We start from the raw sequence: 23,224 nt of genomic DNA, 5'->3' as shown, positions 1-23,224 counted from the left end.
GATTTATGTGGTCCATCTTCTATAGAAAGCATCGGTGGTAGCAAGTATATTCTTGTTATTGTTGATGACTTTTCATGTTTTACATGGGTGTTCTTTCTGAAGCTTAAATCTGAAGCGACTCACAAGCTAAAAGTGTTTATCAAGCAGATTGAAGTACAGATGAAGAAGGTCGTTCGCAACATCAGAAGCGACAATGGGTTGGAGTTCAAAAATAATGAATTTGAAGAATTCCTGGAAGAAAAGGGGATCAGTCACAACTTCTCAGCTCCCTACACACCTCAACAGAACGGAATTTTCGAAAGACGAAACCGATCCTTATGTGAAGCTACCCGAACAATGCTAAGTTTTGCTTCCTTACCTTTATATTTTTGGGCTGATGCTATTTCTACTGCTTGTTTTACATAGAATAGGTCGTATCTTAACAAACGCTTCACTCTTACTCCTTATGAGATCATCAACAACAGGAAGCCAAATGTGAAGTTTTTCCATGTGTTCGGTTCCAGATGCTTCATTTTCAATTCCAAAGAACACCGCAACGAGTTTGATGTCAAAGCTGACGAAGGGATATTTCTGGGTTATTCTCTTACTTCCAAAGTATACAGAGTGTTAAGCAAGCGTTCAAGGAAGATCGAAGAAACTTACTACGTGACTTTTGATGATAGCTATGTTAAAAAGCTAAAGGCCAACGAAGACACAGCTGGAGAAATCTTTCCTCAAACAGGCCAAATCACAGCCTCGATCGCTAATCTATTCGAGAAATTCATGGAGCTTTTTGATGAACCAGAGAAGGCCACTCTTTCTGAAGCCAGTGCAACAGACAACAGGGTAGATCACTTGAAGCAACTTATTGACGATGCTGCAAGAAGAATGAATGAAGAAGAATCGAGTTCAAAAGATCCTCCCCAACACAATGCATCAGTTGAGGGGGAGGATCCACCTTCATCCCAACCAAGTTTACAAGTTGAGGGGGAGCTAAGGTCTCAACCTTCAACCGAGGGTGTCTCACCAACCGAGAGTGCCTCACCAACCGAGAGTGTCTCACCAACCGTAGGTACATCAACACCCGAAAGATCATCACCTCAAGAAACCACTATAGCTCAAGATTCAAAAGACATTCCTGCAAGATCATATGTCGAGGGGGAGCATGCTGATATGTCATACGACTTCGACAGTCTGTCCGAACCAGAAGAAATGGTAAATGCTGACTTGGATCCATATTTTGATCCAAACTTCCCTCCTCTCACCAAATGGACCAGAAATCATCCTATCTCTCAAGTTGTCAGTAATATCTCAGAAACAGTTCTGACTCGATCACAACTCAAGGCAAAACAAGCATCCTTGTACTCAAAAGTCGAATTCTGCATGTTTAACTCATTCGTATCAAAAGTTGAACCAAAGACAGTTAAAACTACTCTTGATCACTCCGATTGGGTTCAAGCAATGCAAGACGAACTGAATGAATTTGAAAGGAACAAGGTCTGGCGTCTTATTCCAACTCCTCCACATGCCTTGGTTGTTGGTCTCAAATGGGTCTTTAGGAACAAACTTGACAAGGAAGGGAACATTATCAGAAACAACGCACGTCTGGTCGTCAAAGGATACTGTCAGGAGGAAGGCATTGACTATGAAGAGACTTTCGCTCCGGTAGCTAGGCTGGAATCAGTGAGAATATTTCTTGCTTATGCTGCTCACAAAAACTTTGAGGTCTTTCAAATGGACGTCAAGTGTGCATTTCTCAACGGAGATCTCGAAGAGACTGTGTATGTGGAGCAACCTCCTGGATTCGTGAATGAAGAGTATCCCGATCACTGTTACATTTTGGATAAAGCTGTGTATTGTCTGAAACAAGCACCGAGGGCCTGGTATGAAACGCTGACCAAATTTTTAAAGATGTCCAAATTCAAACAAGGTTCGGTTGACCCAACCTTCTTTCGCAAAAAGGAAGGTAACCACCTTATGATCGTTCAAATTTACGTCGATGATATCATCTTTGGCTCCACGAATCCAAGCCTAACAGCTGAATTCAGAAAGCTGATGGAGACTAAATTTGAAATGAGCTCGATGGGTCCCATTAACTTTTTTCTTGGTTTAAATATCAGACAGGGACCTGAAGGCATCTTTATCAACCAGGAAGCTTACACAAAGAATCTCATAGCAAAATTTGGCATGATGGGAGATTCAAAGGTCAAAGTCCCAATGGCATTCGGCACTAAGCTCACTCCATCCCTGGATAAACCGGCTGTTGATCTTACACTTTATCGTCAAATGATAGGCTCTCTAATCTATCTTACTACTAGCAGACCTGACATAATGTTTTCTGTTTGTTACTGTGCTCGGTTTCAGGCAAATCCACGGGAACCTCATATGCTTGCAGTGAAAAACATATTCCGTTATCTCAAGAAAACTACCTCTTTAGGTCTGTGGTACCCTTCTAACTTAGGCTTCTTCGTTCAAGCCTACTCAGATGCAGACCTTGGTGGTTGTGGTCACGATAGCAAAAGCACCACTGGCGGTTGCCAATTCCTCGATGGGAAGTTGGTTAGCTGGCAGTCAAAGAAACAAACATGCGTGTCTCTGTCTACTGCTGAAGCAGAATACATTGGCGCTGCTTCCTGTACCTCTCAAGTGATTTGGATCCAGAGTCAACTCCGAGACAATGGACTCAATATGAAAAAGATCTCACTATATTGTGACTCTGAATGTGCAATTAGGATCTGTTATAACCCAGTGCAACATTGCAAGACCAAGCACATCGCACTGAGGTATCACTTCATCAAAGATCACGTGGAAGACGTAAACGTTGAAGTACACTTTGTTCGAACCACTGATCAATTGGCCGATGTCTTTACCAAAGCTCTTCCTGAAACGACTTTCAACAAAATTCTACAAGGCTTGGGTATGATGGTAGGAGAGTCGGTCCCAAATCCTCAAATCTCCAACTAAGAATCAAGAACCGAAATAAATAGACCGCTTGGTCGCTCTCTGCTCTGGAGATTTAAAGGAACCGAAGCAAACAGACCGCTCGGTCTCTCTCTGCTCTGGAGATTTAAAGGAACCGAAGCAAACAGACCGCTCGGTCTCTCTTTGCTCTGGAGATTTAAATGAACCGAAGCAAACAGACCGCTCGGTCTTTCTCTACTCTGGTGGTTTACTGGAACCGAACTAGACAGACTGCTCGGTTCATCTCTGTTCTGAAATTGTCACCGAAATACATAGATCGCTTGGTCTATCTCTGCTTCATCATTTTTATGTTGTACAATTTTATCTTTCTTTTTTTATTTATTTTTCAGAAAAATCTCAAAATTACAAAAACATTTGATCTTTCTGTTTTTATTTATTTTTCAGAAAACCTCAAAATTACAAAAACATTTTATCTTTCTGTTTTTATTTATTTTTCAGAAAAATTTCAAAATCACAAAAACATTTTATCCTTCTGTTTTATTCCGTTTTCTTACTTATTTCCACTACTCGCAAGTCCTGGTCGGTGTACGCTTTGCACAGGTAAATACAAGTATCACCTTCTGTAGTGTTTACCCAGGTATGTTTTATCTTTCTCTCAGACTAGTTAGACATCCCTAGAAGCATGCTGTTGTATGTTGTCGCAAGCCTCTATGACTTTGAGTACGCCTTAATGATTCGATCAATACCTATCGTTTCTTCCCAATCAGGCTACTCTCTCACACTCAGTCTAGAGCTACCTTACTCTACTCATTTGATACACAAGTTGCTCTACTTTGTCCCACTTCTGTAGCAGAAGGTATGTTCGGTCTCTTAACCACCTCCTCAAATTCTACATTTACCTTCGATTCCCTAAAGTAACCCTTGATGCTTTCGGTCTTTACCACTGAAGCTTATGGTTACACAACCTCTGTGTTTATGATCTTGGATTCGATTACCACGTTCTAAGTGAAATCCAAAATCCAATACCTGACATGAATTGACGGTGAGTGATATACTCAAGATATTACTTGGAAATCTCATTTTCTTTTTGTGTGATCTTTTATGAAATCATCTCCACCTAAGACATTTCTTCCCAAAGAGGTCCAGTTTATTTTTCTTTGAGATTTCAGTTTATCCCATGCTTGTCACACGATAATTCCCACCTACCTGTTCAACAGATCACATCGGTCTCACAGGTATCTCTGCCAACACTCAGTTTTATGTTAAGACTTGATGTTCGGTTAGAGGTCAGTTACCCCTCAGCCCATGATCAAAAGATGCCTTTCATTGTTTATTAATAGACAACTGATCGTATTTCCAGGGAAACCACACAAGCACTTCAAGTCTCTCTTGGCTTTGAAGGAAGTGATTCTTGCCCGAAATCTTCCGCTTTCTGTCTTCTTAATAGACAACACTCACCTCTCAAACACCTTTGATTTATTTCTTTATCTTTCACACTCTTATGCACGAAAATTAATTTTTTCCAACATTCTGATTGCTGTTTGGTATATGGTTTTAAGTTTCAGTTGTAACCAAACAAGGGCACAAGGAATTTCAAACGGTACAAAAATATGATTTTGGCGCGTGCAATTGATTCGTTTCACACCCACGTGTGCTGATGTATTCCTGGGATACACCATAACTTCCAATCGCGCTTTTTCAGGCGACGTTTTGGTTTCCTCATCATCACGATTTTCTCTCTCCAGTGAATGGTATAAATAAGGGGTGATCGTGTTCTTTGGCATTTACCTCCCACGTAATCTCTCTCTCTGAAAAGTTTCCACTGTTCATCTTCTTCTTCAATTCAACAATGGCGACTTCTTCTTCTGCACAAGATCAAACTGCATCTTCATCTTTGCTCTCCATCAAGCCTAATCAAAATATGATTATAGAGATGACCCCGTTCTTATATGATGCGTACATGCTCCACGTGGTGGAATGCCTAAAATATTCCCCATTGCTGTTCGCACTCACGCAGGTGGAAGCCGTTCTAATGTCCCTGCTTTCTCAAGTCTACACAACAGCAAACTATGACAAACACAAAGATCGCATCTACTTCACCATCCATGACAAGAAAACCTCTGTGTCCAAAACCAGGTTTTGCTCTGTTATAGGGCTTGCATTTGATTCTTCTATCATCTCACCGGATTTTATCACCAATACTCAACTTTTATCGATGATGTACGAGATGGGTTATCCGGACGTTCTTACAACAATCGTGAAGGTCAAGAAATCTTGTCTTCCTTCTCAATGGAATGGATTGCTTACCCTCTTGATCAAGGGTTTAGCGGAGCGGTGTGGTGGTTCTGATACCACGAGTAAAGGATTTCTCACCATACTTTATGGTCTTTACAATGGCATCAACCTAGATTATGGCTCCATACTCTAGTCTCAAGTCGTTCAGAGTCTCAACACCTCTACACGGTACTCTAAGATCTCATGCGGCCATTTCTGGACGCTTATCACAAAGAAGGCCATGGATTCCCTTGAAATCCCTGTGATGAAGGATGCTCTTATGGCTTCAATTGCGTCTTACCACACTAAGAAGATCATCGTTTCTGATCCAAGTAAGTTTCTCCATTATGGATTAATCCCTGAATCCATGTACAGGTGTGTTACGCCTCACAGCAAAATCATGGCTGACTATAGCACCAGAATACCCTTGCCTCCAAGGGTTCTGTCCTAAGAATAGAAAGCTGCACTAGAAGCCCTTGATCAACCTGCCAACCGTGGCAAGAGGGCCGGAAAAAAGGAGAAACCAGAGAAGAAAGAAACTGAACCGAAAAAGGAGAGAAAGCGAAGATCCTCCAAACGAAAATCCGATGCAGAGGAACCTTCTCAGTCCAAATCAAAGAAGGTCAAGAAGATGGCTAAAAGAGCCAAAGGATCTCCTTCTCCTGGCTTTGCTCCTAATGACCCATCTGACACAGAGGCTGCTGCTCCTCCAATAGAAACAACAATTGCTCAGTCTCCTCAACAACCATCTTCTCCTGCAGGCACTCATCTTCCCTCTCCACCAGCATCTCCCAAAATTACCAAATCACCCACTCCTCCAACTTCTCCTAAAATTCCTACCCCACCCCAATCACCAACACAGAAGGTCCCACTTTCTGTTCCTATAACCATCCCTCCCACTACAACAGAACCAACCATTCCCTTCTCTGTTACTCAACCTACATCTTCTATCCCCACACCAATTATCACCGAATCAGTTACTATCACCTCTTCCCAACCACCAATAACAGTCAATGTATCTGATATTGGGGCTACTACTGTGGTTGAAACCCCTGTCATCAACATCCCACCATCTCCTTCTCCATCCTCCAACTCCGGTGCTACCTTGGGCGGTGATGATGAAGAGTACGATTCTCTTTATTATAGCCCATACCGGATTCCCACAGACACTGATGTCGATACCCCTGTTACCAGTCAGCAGCTTCAAGAAATTCACGACAAACTTGATAGTCTGTTGGCTGATAATAAAGCCTACGGGGGTGTCGTGCTGAAAGCCTTCATCGAGTCTACGATCAAGACATATACTGACGCTCTGGATCATGCCACTGATGCCATCAACAACTCAGATGCTTCATGCTCTAAAGCCACAAAGGAAGTTTCTGAGGTTGTTCACACAACTCAGATCTTTCTTGATTCTCTCAAAGCACATGCTGATTCCAGTTCGGCCAAGTTTCAGACGTCAGTCGACTCCTTTTCGGCTACCCTTCAGGTGAAACCTCCAAGTTTGAGGCTCTACGTGCTGACCTCAAAACTGAATCCACCTCTTTTCTCCAATCTTTGGATTCACGTTTTGCTTCTCTAGTAGCAGAGAGCACCTTAAAGGAAGATCTTGTCAAGCATCAGGCAACCATCGACCTTCAGAAGATACAACTAGCCCAGACACAACAAGAGATCTCTTTGCTGAAAACTCAACGGGCAGTTCTTCAAGGTTGCGCTGGTGATGTCAAGAATATGTTGACAAATGTTCTTGACACTCATGATCCCTTCCTTACCCTTACTATCAGACAACATCTCCAAGCTAAACTCCTTCCTGCGATTAACATCTTGAGCGAAATGAAGGGTGTCTCGGAGAAGCTTGTTCTTCCGCGACAAGGGGGAGAGGAAGGTTTATCAAAGACAGAACCGAAGGTTAATGTAGCTTCGGGTTCTGGAAAACAGTTCCTTGTTGAGAGCGAGTCAGATACAGTTGAAACTATCGCTGAAGCTCTTCAACGAAAGAAAAGGGACAAAGAGCTGGATGAAACTCTTAAAATAGCTCGAGAGGCCGAGGCTAGAGAAAGAAAAATCAAGGAGGATGAGGATGCTCGAGAGGCTGACTATAGCATCTTTCGAGTGTGAAAATACCAAAGACTCATAGTTTGACATGCCAATCACGCGAAAAGCTTTTACATTTCATTGCTTTGATGTCACTGCCGATGTCCCTCATCCAAACTTGAAGGTTGACAGAGAATTAATAGATTTCTATTTGAAGTATGGTCAACCGCAGTACTTGACATGGAGTGCACAGAAGATAATTAAAGTCAAGGTACTGAAACCAACACAGGCTGGGAAATTTGTGAACGTTAACTTCAAAATCAACAGAGGAATGGCCAACATAGAACATCTCATTTCTCTGGCAGATCTTCCCAGTCTGAATCCGCATGATTGGATTCTGCTATACAACATTCTTCTCTCCAATCATAGAGAGTATGAACCGATTCTGAAACATCTCAAAAGAATGTTGGCTTCCTACATCCATGAGCTCGCCACTATGGATCAGGAAATAGCAAAGATAATGAACAAGAAACCGACCGTCAAGCCTACTTCCAAGACAGGAGACGTTCATAAAATGAAGTTAGGGCAAATTGACTCTTCAAATCTGACGGTCATGTTCACAAGAGGCGACCAGCATAAGTTTTTGTTTGCTTTGGTAGACAAGCATCTGTTTTCAACAGATTGTCTGGAGCATATTATAAATATCATTCACCGATGCAAGCAGAACTCCACAGCAGACAAGAAGAACTTCACTGATATGCTTCGTTGGTATATCATCTTCAGGCATCACATTCTGGCTATTATACCGAGGATTTTTGAGACGGTAAAGAAGCCTTCTGCTGTTAAAAGGGAATGAAGATTCTGTGCCAAAGATGCAAAGGGGGAGATTGTTGAAGATAATTATGTTGCGTCTTGGGCCCTTTTGTTTTACAACCGGATTGGGCTTGTCAATCCGTGTTTAACTAGATTATCCTTCTTTTTCTTAGAAAAATGGTTAGGGTTTCATTATAAATATATGCATGCATGTATGCGTATAGTAACGGTCGTCACTCTCATTGAATATTGTAAACCCTAAAATCCTCTACAGTTGATGTTCTTTATCGAGCTCTTCTGAGGATTGTTTATTGAATCATTCGACACCTTTTGATTCATTAGCTTGTTCTTAATTGTTTATCTAGTCATTTATCTACCTGTTTCATAGATCTAATCGATCTTTAAGTTTGTTTTAAACTCATCAAACTTGTATTCTCAGCTCATCAGTAGATAGGTACCGATACCAGCTTTTGAGAGGATGGAGCGCATTCAAGACTCATCTTATTATTTTGATTTACATTTTTGGTGTCTATAACTGTACGAAACACGATTTTATTAAAGTTATATATTGAATGCAATAGATGATGTTGTTTGGTTGTTCACTGTTATACTGTGTTGTGATACTCTACATGACGTCCTCCGCCCCAGTATGTTTCCGCTGTTCTTGGTTTTGGGGTGTGACAGATTGGTATCATAGCATTGTTTTATAGTGAATTTTGTATATCAACCCATAAAAGATATACTAACTATAAATACATGGGATTAAAATACTCTGACCAAGATTTTATACTTATAAATACTAAAATATTTAATTAAGTATACAAGTCTGCATTCATACTAAAATCAGTGTCACTAGGACAGTACAAAATAATTACGATTGTTGAACAACACAGGTGGACTTAGAGACATATAGTCAAAACTGGGAAGATATAGCCTGTTCAACTACATTATCCAAGGATTGACTAGCATGTGCCTAAGTATAGTTGTGTGGTTGCAACAAGTGTAAAATCTTACCAACAATACCACAATTAGAACACTAGAACATAACACTAAACTTAAAATACTATAGGAGTATTTTGTGCCGCTACAAACTATTTACACACTAGATTCTTATACCTCTCTTCTTGCATAGATTTAATGGCTGGATTCCATCATGGCGACCCATACATTCCACCCAACGGATATGCTGGATGGCTTGAGGCAGAGTCTGATGATGAGCACCAAATCCCTTTAGATAATCATCAAGCAGAAGGATTTTCTGATGGATCTGACTCTGAGCCTGAAGTCAAGAACCTACCGTTAGTAGGTCAAGCCCCAAACAACAACCCCCGACCAGCTTTTCCAGGTCCTACACCTTTATGGGCAACCAACTTAAATCGTTGGAGCGATAAACAGGGTCAACCCTTACCATACTTTAGGGACCGAAGCTTTTACAAACTCAGCGAAGGTGGCTTTGCGGATCGAGCTCTATCCGTCATCATCCGGAGAATAGCCCATAATGATGAACAAGGTCGAGCATCCATCGACCGAGTCATGGAGGTTGATGCCAATTTTGGTGTCAACATAGTCTGCATCCGCCGTCTCGAAGAAGAAATGGAAAGGACTAGGAGAACCAATGAGACCCTGCAGCAACAGCTAGCTGCCTCTCAAGCCGAAGTCATAGAACTTCGAGCTTGTCAAAGGGCTCATGAACGACATCTTCAAGAAGTGGTCCGTAAAGTGGGAGACCTCGGGGTTCGCCCGAGGAATTCCTATCGCCGTTAGAAGATCTCTAGCACATCTTTATCTTTTGGGTTAAGGATTAGCCTTTAGTATCTATGCTCTAAGTAGCACTTGTCTGTAAAATATTCCTAACTTTTAGTACTCTAACTAGGAATCTAGGAATTGTCAAACTTTTCGTATGGTATAATGTAAGACCTACTGTTAGGTCGATATTCATTGAACTCATTACATCAGTAATACCAGTATTATTGACAACCACCTACTCTGTGGCAAAATCTGTACAATTGTGTTTTCCTACTAATCTTCCATGTTGTGAACTCAAACACTCATTCAACTGTTGGGATATGATTGGTTAGTCCATGTGTCACTCTCACCTCTTTTACAATTGATTCTTACCATTGCGTTTATCTTTATAAACTTATAGCTGAAAGATGCCTCCTCGCAAATCTCCCAGGAATAATCATGCACCTCCACCTCCTCCTCTGGTCATTGATACTGCAGCCCTGAATGCTGCCGTAGCTGCAACAGTGGCAACCGCCATGGCACAGTATCACTCTACTGATGCCAGTAGAGGTGGAACCCCTGTTAACTCAATTCCTGTTTAAACACCTGTGCGCTCGAGAGAGTGCTCCTACAAGGATTTCACCAACTGTAAGCCGTTGTCCTTCCATGGCACCAACGGAGTCATTGCCCTCTCCCAATGGTTCGAGAAGACTGAATCAGTCTTCGAAATCTGTTCATGCCTTGCTGCAAGCAAAGTCATATATGCCGCATGCACCTTTGAAGGAAAGGCCCTAACATGGTGGAACGGCCACGTTAAAGCGATAACTCTCGTAGTGGCGAATAATATGGGTTGGGAAACTATGAAGGACCTCATGATTGAGGAATACTGCCCGAGTGGTGAAATCCAGAAATTGGAATAGGAACTTTGTAGCCTAACCATGAAGGGCACCAACGTAGTCGCTTATACCGCCAGATTCAGCAAATTGGTGGCCCTCTTCCCCAATATGGTTCCCACTGAAGGTTAAAAGATCGAAAGGTACATATGGGGGCTAGTGCCTCCGTATCAGGGGAATGTCCTATCATCAAACCCCGCTACCTTTGACAGTGCCAAGCGATTGGCACAGTGACTAATTGACCATGGAGTCAAAACCCCTGCAACAACAACCACCTTAGCCATCCCGGAACCCTCCAAACCCGCTGACACTATGCGGAAGTTTTGAGAAGAGAAGTAGACACAACGAGCTGCCAAAAAGCAGCAAGTTGTGGTTGTGCATGCCGCAATAACCGCCGCTGCTGCTACTGCTCCGGTGAGACAGTATGCTGGGAGTTTGCCTAAGTGCAACAAATGCAACTTCCACCACAACAGCCCCTGCCGTGAAATGCAGTGCTCTAACTGCAAAAGGATAAGACACACTATTCGTTTCTGTAAATCCTGAGCGAGGCCGATCACCCAAGTCCCCGACTCTGGCGCGAACCCGACCTGCTATGGATGTGGTGAAGCAGGCCACTATAAGAGGGACTGCCCCAAAGCGAAGAATGTTGGCAGAGCAGGGAGGGTACTAGCAATAAGCCATGGGGAAGCAGTTGCTGACCTGATAGTGGTGACTGGTACGTTCCTCCTCAATAAATCCTATGCATGCATTATGTTCGATAGTGGAGCGGAGCAAAGCTTCGTGAACCATAAATTTACTCGCATGCTTAAACAACAACCACACACACTTAAGGAACTGTTCATAGTAGAAATGGCTAATGGAAAAACAGAAAGTACAAATAGCATATACTTAGGAAGTACCCTAACTTTAGATAACCATTCATTTCCAATCGACCTTATGCCGGTCTCGATCAAAAGCTTCGATGTTATCATCGGCATGGATTGGTTGAGTCTTCATCGCGCCGACATCATGTGCTACGAGAAAGCAGTTCATCTAAACCTCCCGTCTAATGAAACTCTTATCATCTACGGTGACAAACCCGGTGCGAGTCTTCATATTATATCAAGTATTCAAGCACAGAAGTATCTACATAAAGACTACCATGCATTCCTTGCTCACATCGTTGATACAAGCCTCGAAACTAAAGAACTAAAGAACATTCCAGTAGTGAGCGACTTTCCCGACATCTTCCTAGAAGAGCTACCTGGATTACTTCCGTAACGACAAGTCAAGTTCAGAATCAACTTACTCCCAGGAGCTACCCCGATAGCCAAGTCGCCCTACCGATTAGAACCAGCTGAGATGCAGGAACTATCTGGTCAACTTAACGAACTGCTCAGCAAGGGCTTGATGAGACCAAGTTTCTCGCCATGGGGAGCACCGGTCTTGTTCATTAAGAAGAAAGACGGATCATTCCGTATGTGTATCGACTACAGAGAACTCAACAAACTGACGGTCAAGAATCGTTACCCTCTGCCTCGCATAGACGATCTATTTGACTAACTGCAAGGGGTGAACTACTTTTCCAAAATTGATCTAAGATCCAGATATCACCAGTTATGAGTGCTACAGGAAGATGTTCCAAAGACAACCTTCCGAACTCGTTACGGACACTACGAGTTCGTGGTGATGCTATTCGGATTGACCAATGCGCCTATAGTCTTCATGGATCTGATGAATAGAGTATGCCGACCTTACTTGGATCAGTTCGTCATTAATTTTATTGACGACATCCTGATCTACTCCCGAAGTAAGTAAGAGCATGGCAATCACTTGCGACAAGTTCTAGGAACTTTATGAACGGAGACACTCTATGCGAAGTTCACTAAATGTGAATTTTTGATCCGAAGAGTCGAATTCTTAGGACACGTGGTAAGCAAAGAGGGAATCCACGTGGACCCATCCAAAATTAAAGCCATTGAGAACTGGTTAGCACCGACGACGCCTACAGAAATTCGTCAATGTCTAGGTCTCGCTGGCTACTACCGCAGGTTCATACAGAACTTCTCATGAATTGCGAAACCTCTGACAACCCTGACCCAGAAAGGCGTGGCCTTTGACTGCGAAGAGAAACAGGAAAGAGCATTCCAAACGCTCAAACGAGCCTTGTGCACCGCACCAATACTATCCCTCCCCAAAGGGGTAGAAGACTTCGTAGTCTATTGCGATGCATCGAATCAAGGGCTCGGGTGTGTTCTGATGCAGCGAGGTAAGGTCATCGCCTACGCCTCGAGACAGCTGAAAACGCATGAAGTTAACTATACGACCCATGATCTTGAACTATGAGTAGTTGTGTTTACTCTAAAGATCTGGAGACATTACTTGTACGGAACGAAAAGCACTATCTTTACCGACCACAAGAGTTTACAACATATATTCGATCAGAAAGAGATCAACATGAGACAACGACGTTGGGTCGAGCTACTCAGTGACTATGAATGCGAAATTTGTTATCATCCAGGTAAAGCCAACGTAGTAGCGGACGCCCTAAGTCGGAAGGAAGATTCTGGTCGAAGAGTCAAGTCGTTGACAATGACTATCTATTCACATTTTTCTAAGCAAATTCAGGCGGCCCAAGTTGAAGCTATGAAACCTGAACATGTGGTGAGTAAATCCCTCAGTGGAATGGATAAGAAATTAGAATCCAAGGGTGATGGAGCCCTATATTTCACGGACTGGATCTAAACACGGTTGTTTCCGAGATTTAGTCATGACCGAGGTGCACAACACTCGGTATTTCGACCACCCAGGTTCAGATAAGATGTATCTGGATCTTAAAAAGCTATACTGGTGGCCTAATATGAAAGCAGAGATTGCTACCTTTGTAAGTAAATGCCTTACTTGCGCAAAGGTTAAGGTCGAATACCAGAAGCCCTTTGGTTTACTACAACAACCAGAAATTCCAGAATGGAAGTGGGAGCGGATCACTATGGATTTCATAACCAAGATTGCCCAAGACAACGGGTGAACTTGATACCATATAAGTCATCATCGATAGATTGACCAAGTCTGCACACTTCCTGCCTATCAAAGAAACTGCCAAGATGGAGAAACTTACAAGAACATACATTAGGGAGATTCTAAGACTGCACGGTGTTCCCTTATCTATTATCTCAGACAGAGATAGTAGATTCACTTCAAGGTTTTGGTAGTCGCTACAAAGTTCCCTAGGAACTAGGCTGGATATAATTCGGCCTACCATCCACAAACCGACGGGCAAAGTGAGAGAACCATTCAAACACTGGAAGATATGTTGAGAGCCTATGTGATTGACTTTGGATAGGCATGGGATACTCATTTACCCCCTGTCAAGTGTTCCTACAATAACAGTTATCACACGAGCATCAACGCTGCTCCATATGAAGCCGTCTACGACCGAAAGTGCAGATCCCCTCTGTGCTGGGCTGAAGTGGGGGATACCCAGTTAGCTAGGGGGAAAACCTCTGACAGTACTCTCACCAGCCTAGAAATCATTCGGGAAACGACAGAGATGATCATTCAGATCCGTGAACGATTGAAAGCCTCTAGAGACCGGCAGAAGAGCTACGCTGATAAGCGAAGGAAACCTTTGGAATTCCAGGTGGGAGACCGAGTCCTTCTCAAACTCTCACCTTCGAAGGGCTTGATACACTTCGGTAGGCCTCGAAAGCTTAATCCAAGATGTATAGGGCCCTTCGAGATTCTTGCAAGAATTGGCCCTGTAGCATACAAACTGAATCTACCCGACGAACTTCGTAACGTACATTCTACATTCCACGTATCTAACTTGAAAAAGTGTCTGTCCTACGAGACTCTTGTAATCCCACTAGACGAGATCGAGATCAACGAGAGCCTCAATTTCGCGGAAGAACCAGTAGAAGTCATGGACCAAGAAGTCTAGCAGACAAAGCAAAGTCGTATCCCAATTGTGAAGGTTCGCTGGAACGCCAAGCGAGGACCGGAATTCACTTGGGAGCGCGAGGATCAGATGAAAATGAAATACCCTCATCTCTTTGCTTAGTTATTTGTAACTACTTTATTTGTTTAGACTTTAATTTCGGGACAAAATTCCCATAACAGGGGGATGATGTGACAACCCGAAATTTTCATTTGGTCAAACCCTAAAAGTCAACCACTTCATATCATAAATTAATATCATTATTTCTTATTTTTAAGAAATATAAAGTTCGTTTGAATATTTTAATATTATTTTTAAACGAACGAGTGAAATAAAGTGTTGTCTCGGGTTCTGATTTTTGAAAACCGCAAACACTTCACGTATTAGAAACACCCGACCCAACTTTTATGTTTTGGGTTTAGAATTCACCCAAAAACCGTGAACTCATAGATATGTATGAGTTTACTTCCCAAAAACTAGTCATTTGTGTTTACTCCCCAATAGTCAAAAGAGTAAACTCCAAAAACTCTCTCAAGTATCATCCAAGATTTAATTCCAAATCTTCAACCTTGGAAGTGTTCTAACCATTTCAAGTTAGTAAAACACTTAATCTAGTGTTTCTGCATCTATTCATCCATTCATTTCCGGTTTTTGTTTAGATTTTCCAAAACACCAAGAACACACACTAAGTGTTCTTGGCCTTTTAGCTCAAATCAAGCATCATTATAGTAAGTACTTTCATCCTTGAGTTCTTGTAAGATAGTATATCAATTAATCACCAATAAAATCGGTCAAGAACAACATGCTTTGAGGTGTTCACGGTCCAAGATGATGCTTGGGCCGTAAACACCATAAAGTCCCCCAAAATTTACTTAAGTCCCATATTTAGCCCTAGTTTGAAGTTTAAGACTTACCTTAACATATTTAAACCTTCCATTGATATTTTTAAGCCTTGAAAAACACCAAACATCACCATTTATAGGTGTTTACGGTCTAAGGATATCCTAAAACCGTAAACACCCAAAAAGGTGTTTAAATGAGTCATATTCCATTCTTAGCGCTAAAAGCTAACTTAGAGATTTACCTAGTTGTGATAAGGACTTGAAATAAAGGCAATATCCTTCCCATAAGGGTTTATGGTAGTAAACCCAAGGGAAAATACCCTTAGGCCGTAAACACCTCAAGGAGGGTGTTTTGTGGACCTAGTCCATTCCAAAGGCTAAACCACTCTAACGCCCCTGTTTTTCTCGGTACGTTTGGTTATTTTAATTTAATTATCCTTGTAACCTTGGGTTAATTTATTTAACCAATGTATGATTTCTTATGTTATTGGACTCCTTTGATCATCTTGTAAACTCCTTTTATTGAAGTCAATGGACTATGGGCCTATTTGCAAAGTCCATCTAGTAAATAGTACTTCATGTGTTAAATGAGTCATTTGGAGCACACACAAGAAAAAAAAAACTCTAAACCCTCCCTCCCTCTTTCTCTCTCTATCTCTCTCTAGAATCGTCATCTATCTCTTTGGGATCAAGAGAAGCCAAGGGGATGTTGTTTGGAGCTTAATTCTTCTGCATTTCCAGCCTTGATTCATATGGTATGAACCTTGTTCTAGTTTTATGATTTCATCTTCACTTCTTCTCTTCTTATTGGATTTGTAATTGTATGTTATACATCATCTCAAGGTCCTATCTTCACCCCATATATGGTGGTTGATGGATCTAGGGTTTTACATGTGGCAAAAGATCATGGAAACCCTAAAAGGGAGAATGGTGATTTTATGTGCTTTATGTTCATTTTCATGTTGATTGTTATTACAATCTTGTGGCAAAATGAAATCCTATTTATACCTAACCCTTTTTAGTACCACCATGATCATGGGGACTAAATTGGGATGATGAACACATCTTAAAATGTGTTTCAAAGGGAGAAGGATGGATAAGCCAAAAAGGAATCACGGGTGGCTTCGATTCTGTTTTCCATCAGATCTGTAGTCATTTTGTAAAACCGATATATTGAGCTATAGAACTGAAACGGACCCCAAACTAGTTCCAAAAGTTCAAAATTTTAGTTTTCTAACTTTCGTAAGAAGGCCAACCTCACTGACAAGGACTTTATCTATTGGAAAGAATGGCATCTTTGATGTTAGGTCTGATCTGGGTCTGTTCTGATATGTCATTTTGTTTTCATCCTTTCTAAGGCATAGAAAAGGATCCAGAGTGATTACAAGTTTATATATGTTCCTTATATTATTAGTTTAAGATCTGGATAAGATGGGGAGTTATTTCGAAATATAAATGGGATAGAATGGATCCACACTCTAGATCAGTGCGCAGTCAGCAGCTTTTTCTAGTGCTATGATTATCCACAATGTGAATTTTATACCTGGATTTTGGGAGATGCTTTTCATTCAATTTCAACTCTGATACTTTCATATGTATGTCCTTTACTTCTATTAATTTTGGTTTGGACGAATTCTACTCACAAGTTAGGTAGAATTGGCCAACATCACTTGACTGTATTGTTGGAGACATAAATGATACACCATTTTGTAAAATTCATATTTAATTCATATTTTGGAGTTAGAATGAGTTCTTTATAGTTGTGGAGTCATGAGCAATCATAGTTTCCTTTAAAATTTAGTTAAATATATGTTTCTGTTTTAGATTTTTGAGTAAATCCGTTTTAAATAACAGTTTTGTTTTAGAGACCTTGCTGTGATTACTCTTTTCTCAACTCATAGCTTCATTACTTCTCCTTTCTAACCTTTAGTCCTTTTTAGGTGGGGTTTTGAAGTTTGCTCAAGCTTGGTAGAATTATTTTATTCTTAGCTATCCTTACTACTCACTGAAGGTGAGTTCTCTCACACCGTTGTATTGATGATTGTGTTTGCTAGTTAGCTCGTGTGTGATTATTTGAATTTATTATAAAAGCATGCTATATAAGTATTGTTTTAATTCGTACATCTGCACTATATGTAACTAATCATGGATATGGGGACACCACCAAAGGATACGGATTTACCGATACGGTGGGTAGGTAAGATCACCAATGTAATACTAATCGTGAGGTGCGGTGATTAGGGCCAAGTGATACGGCATCTTCCCGGTGCGGCTCAAACCTACAAGTCCTTCTTGTATTATTGGCGTTGATTCGTTCTTTGCCCTTATTATAAAAATATAGTTGGAAAATGGATTAGGGTTAGTAAATATGAATGTTAGTACAATGTCTGTGTTTGAATTCACTAAGCTTTGTGCTTACGGTTTCCCTTATAACTTTTCAGGTGTTAAGTTTAAAGAGGGTGGGGCTTAACATGGAGCACCGGGAGATCACTACTAGTTATTTTTGTTGGGACCTTATTATTATTATTACTTCCGCACTTATTTTATAAGATTATTAAGTAGATGGATTATGTTATGACTATTTCAGTTGTTTTAATTTAATGTAAGATGGGTTTTAAAAGTATAAAATTTTTGCAAAAAAAAATTAGGGTTTCACAACCACTTAGCAAGATTGCTTCAAAGGACTTGTTAAACCTCCAAACAACTCATGGTTGCAAGAAATGGAGTTTAGACCGTAAACCCTTGAGTTTACTGCCGTAAACTCCTAGGGTAAAGGTCATTTAGACCGTAAACTCCCAAGGAGTTTACCCTTGTACTCCAAACACACTAGTTTTGCCCTACCCACACTCGGATGCAATCCTTGTGATCTTTAACACTTGAAACAAAGTTTTCTCATGTTCTAGGGTGTCCTAACTTAATTTATTAGTTATAAATTGGCTAATTAGTTATATATATGTTCATTGTATGTTAACTAGGCTCGTGCGTGTGTATAAGTCTTCATTTGTCACCTAGCACCGTACCCGACATTTCAATCCAATCCACTCACCACAAGTGAGTTCATACCCCTTTAATTAACCTATGAAATACTTTTAAATGTTTTAAATGCTTTTATGGGTGGGGGGGGGGGGGGGAATACAAGTTGAATACTTATAGTTATTACATAAATCACATGTGATTAATAACTACAAAACCAATGATTTTACTACTATTCAAACTGTTTATCAAAGTTGTTTTACTTCCTACTGTTTTACAAAGTCTTTTACTTATCAAATACTTTTACTTAAACTTTGTTTCAATTGTTATAAATTGCATGCCCATATATCTATAGTTATATAAGAAATGTTAAAAAGGCTTAGGAAGGCTGAACGCCCTATTTCCTTTTCCTTGATTTGGATGTGGTCTGGTGGGATATCGGGTAGCCGTCCGAAGGTCGTTTCAATATTAATTATATATCATGTGTAAATATATAGACATAAAAGTTCTTCCATGTTCATACATGCTAGTTACATCATTTGTAAGTTACCATTGGGGTAACACAAGATCATACTTATACTATTGTTAGATCAATGAGTCAGTTCATTCATGAGTCAATACTTATTACTATGAGAACATATACAACTATACTAGAAAGAGAACATATAAAAATATACTAGAAGGAGAACATATACAACTATACTAGAAAGAGAACATATACAACTATACTAGAAAGAGAACATATACAACCATACTAGAAAGAGAACATATACAATGATACTAGAACGAGTAACAATACATTACATATACATATATACATTAACAAAATTGTGATCCACTGTATCGGAGCATGCCTTAAATATCATGGCCCGAGTTGTAGCCAGAGCCTCTTGGAGGGAGAGCGTGAGTTTGCGTATAGATCTATACTGGATTGACTATCCTACACCTTGCTGCTAGCTACAGCCAGACCTGCAGGTCTGCGGGTGCCAAACATCATTTCTTTTTACGACTTAGAATTGTCATTGTTTATCCAGTTGATAGTATGGTACAATAAATCACATGATACCTTAATATAAATCCGGTTTAAGGTAGTTAGTACAACAGTAGTTCCTATAATACAACACTACAGTACTACATTAATTTACCCTTTACATATTTAGTGATCTTTTCACTTAAACATTAATGTACAAACTATATTTTGAGAATGATAGTTACACTGGGGAAAATTACACACTCTTACAACTAATGAACATAGAAAACAGTTACGCTCTGGTAGAAGGCTACTTTTAATGGAAAATATAGGTTTTTCTAAGATATTCAAACTTTTACAAACACTTACAAACAATCACGTACTTATATTATCAATGTTTACAAACTCGTGTTTATAACTACGTTCAAACATTTTGATACAACCACTGACACTAAAATACTTATGAACTCACCAGCTTAATGCTGATAAACTCTTTCAAAATAACTTGTATTCTCAGGTCATTAGTAGACAGGTACCGAGACTAGCTTTTGAGAAGATGGAGCGCATTCAAGACTCATCTTATTATTTTGATTTACATTTTTGGTGTCTATAACTGTACGGCCAATGAGACCCCTCTCATGGCCGTAAACTCTCTTAGAGAGTGATTTCATGTCTTATTATTTTGATTTACATTAATGGGTGTCCACTCTCACCCACCCCTTCCTTGACAGGTGGAGGGTCGTTAGTCGAACGGGTAGGACAAGGACTAGAATTCTCCGTTCATTAAAAGTATTAATGATAATTACTAAGTAACTAAACCATTTATAAATACCCAATCTTAGTTACTTAGAAAAATGTGAATAAGGTGCTAATCCATGATATTACACTTTGCACTTTGTTTAAGTCGGTTAGTGGAGCGTGTGTGGTTAACCGGAACACTAACTCGTTAAGGAAGCGTGTGTGGTTAACCGGCACATCGATTGAGGGGTAAACAATTAAGGGTACCAAGTCATTTGCATGGTTACTTCACACCTTGTTTTGTGATCCTCGGCATCCCAGTCACAAAACTTGAAGGGCACACTCGAGATTGAAACGTGCATTGAATAGTTCAATGAATCTCAAAAGAATCTAGGAGTTTCAAAACCAATTAAAACCTAATAATACATTTCGTTTATCTTGGTGGAAATTGGTGAATCGTCATTCACCTACCTTCAAATATTTTATAGCTTGTATTACGGCATCCCTCTTCCGAGTTATAAAATAGCTTGTAGGGTCCTAGCCTTAATATCTCATATTGGGTGTTATCTTAAGGACTTTTAATCAACTATCTTGAATATCTCCCAAAATATGTCTAGTTCAGACATCTATGATCATCCCAAATCTCTTGGAACTTCACTTCCTCCACCTCCTCCAATTATTCTCCCTAACCCACCAGTTCTTGAAAAGTTTAAGGTCACTCAAGCCCTATTGGCAAGCAAAGGTCTATGCGTGATCACATCTTGGAGATGTAGTCACATATTGACAAGCTGGGAGAGTGGGTGTCAAAGTCTTGAAAAAGTTGGTGGCTCAACTACTTTTTAAGTCACATAATGAGTTCCTTTGGGACTCCTATGAAACAGACTATGAAAAGACCCTTAATGATCATATCTATTTGCTAAGATCAACTTCCTAAAATTTTATGGACATTGACAATGTTGACATTGGATATTGTAACAACCCGAAGTTATTAATCGCCAAAACCAGTTCTACCCGAAAAATTCGCCGTTATTAAATTCGTTCCGTTTTCACTTTGGGTTAAATTATTTAAACTTATATGTTTATTATAATATAAATGAGTGTCTAAACAACTCATGAATTCATGTAATTAGCCCAAAATATTGATTTCTTAAGTTTTAGAAACGTCCCTGCCGGGTGACGAAAACTTAATCGGGTACGACCTAAAGCTTTGTTTCAGCCCGGTATCGGGTAGAATTCCACCGTGTCCAAGTTTTAGGACCTATATAAATGTGTTTAAGCACTCATTTGAAGCTTTTTCTTCCTCTCTCTACTCTCTCTCTCTAACCTCTCTCCTAAATCCAAAGTTTAAGGGTCAAAAATTCAATTTTAAGGCCTTAAATCCCTAAGGTACCTTCCTAACCTTCATGTATAGCATATTTGGCTTCCAAATTAGGGGTTTAATCATGAATTAAGGCCTTGTATATGAGTTTACGGCCCAGAAACATGCTTAGGCCGTAAACTCATAATAACTGGGTTTTTAAGCACTAAAACCCCTCCTAAACAATTATGGACTTTAGATATGGCTTAATGACTTCATGGAAAGGACTTATAACATTTAAAATATTGATTTTGAGTCATTTGAAGGAGTTTACGGCCAAGGCATAATCTTGGGCCGTAAACTCATGTAAATGGGGTCTTCATGACCTTAAACCCTTCCAAATCACAAACAAGGCTTAGATATGACTTGTAGAATATTGGTTTTAGCATTTGGACACTTTAAACATGATTTTTGGGGGAAAAACAAGAGTTTACGGCCAACGCATGTGCTTGGGCCGTAAACTCCTCTAAAAGGGGGATTTAGTGCCTTTAAACATGTCCAAATGCCTTGAAACTCAACCAATGACCTTGTGGTAAATCCTAGAATCATCTAAAAATGGTATGGAGACCTTAAACACATCAAACACATTACATATAGGAGTTTACGACCTAAGCACATAGCCTTTGGCCGTAAACTCATAAAGACATGCCAAAATGTCCTTAAACCACCCCTAAAGCCTTGGAATGAATTTTAGAAGTCCTTAGAAAGAAGTTTTTGGAATTAAAACACATGAAATCACTCTCTAAGAGAGTTTACGGCCATGAGAGGGGTCTCATTGGCTGTAAACTCCAAAAACCCCTTCAAAATTTCATACAAATGCATGTAAGGTCTTGAAAAATTTTTAGCAATCACATGTGATTTGTTTTAGCACCATTTAACACCATTTTCATGAGTATTAAGGAGTTTACGGCCAGGAGCCTATGCTAGGCCGTAAACTCCCATTAATGTGTCATTTTGATGCTAAAAATCCATTCCAATACTTTGAACCAAACCTAGAAAAATTCCCCTAAGTGTTTGAAGTCATTTTTGCCCATAATTGACCCCACCATGAGTTTACGGCCATAAAATCATGGGGAATGGATCTTGTGGCCGTAAACTCCCTAAGGGGTGTTCCTTTGAAGTCCCAATTCATTATCCTAACTATATGTGTCCCTAAATGTCACCCGGGTCCCTCCAAACACTTATATCCGAGTGTTTTCGCGACTATAAGCAATTTTCCCTATCAAATAATCAATCTAGGTCCTAATTAGATACAAATGTGTATCTTTACATTATACTTAGGAACCTCGTGCGTTTACAAGCCCCGGACCAACTCTTAGCATCCAATTCGTCATGTTTCTCGTTCGGTGAGTTCATACCCCTACGCCCTTTTTCGTGTTTTTCAATGTTTTTAGGGGGGGGGGGGAATACAAGCAAAATATAACTGTTTTCAAATCATAACATTGATATGTCTCAAATAATATCTGGCAAACTTATAAACTCTTTTACTCCTTATGTATTATGCTGAGCATAAGGAAAGATTTATCAATTACAACTAAATGAATTTTAGTTAAGGAAATAACCAAATAATCAAATTATTATGGGAATAATTTGGAAATCTTTACTGTTCTTTCTATCATATACTGATATTTATATAAAGTTATTAGATAAGCTATGTCTGATTCAGTTTATCTCCGTATCATTTGAATGTATTGTCAGATAATTCCATTGTATGTATCTATATTTGCTGTATTATGTTTCATAATCTTTTGTATGTTGAGATCGTATGAGAACCCTGTGAATAGTTTA

This window comes from Lactuca saligna, chromosome 5 (genome assembly GCF_052625555.1).
Source record: "Lactuca saligna cultivar CGN05327 chromosome 5, ASM5262555v1, whole genome shotgun sequence".
NCBI lineage: Eukaryota > Viridiplantae > Streptophyta > Magnoliopsida > Asterales > Asteraceae > Lactuca > Lactuca saligna.
Note: the sequence above shows the minus strand (reverse complement) of the source record.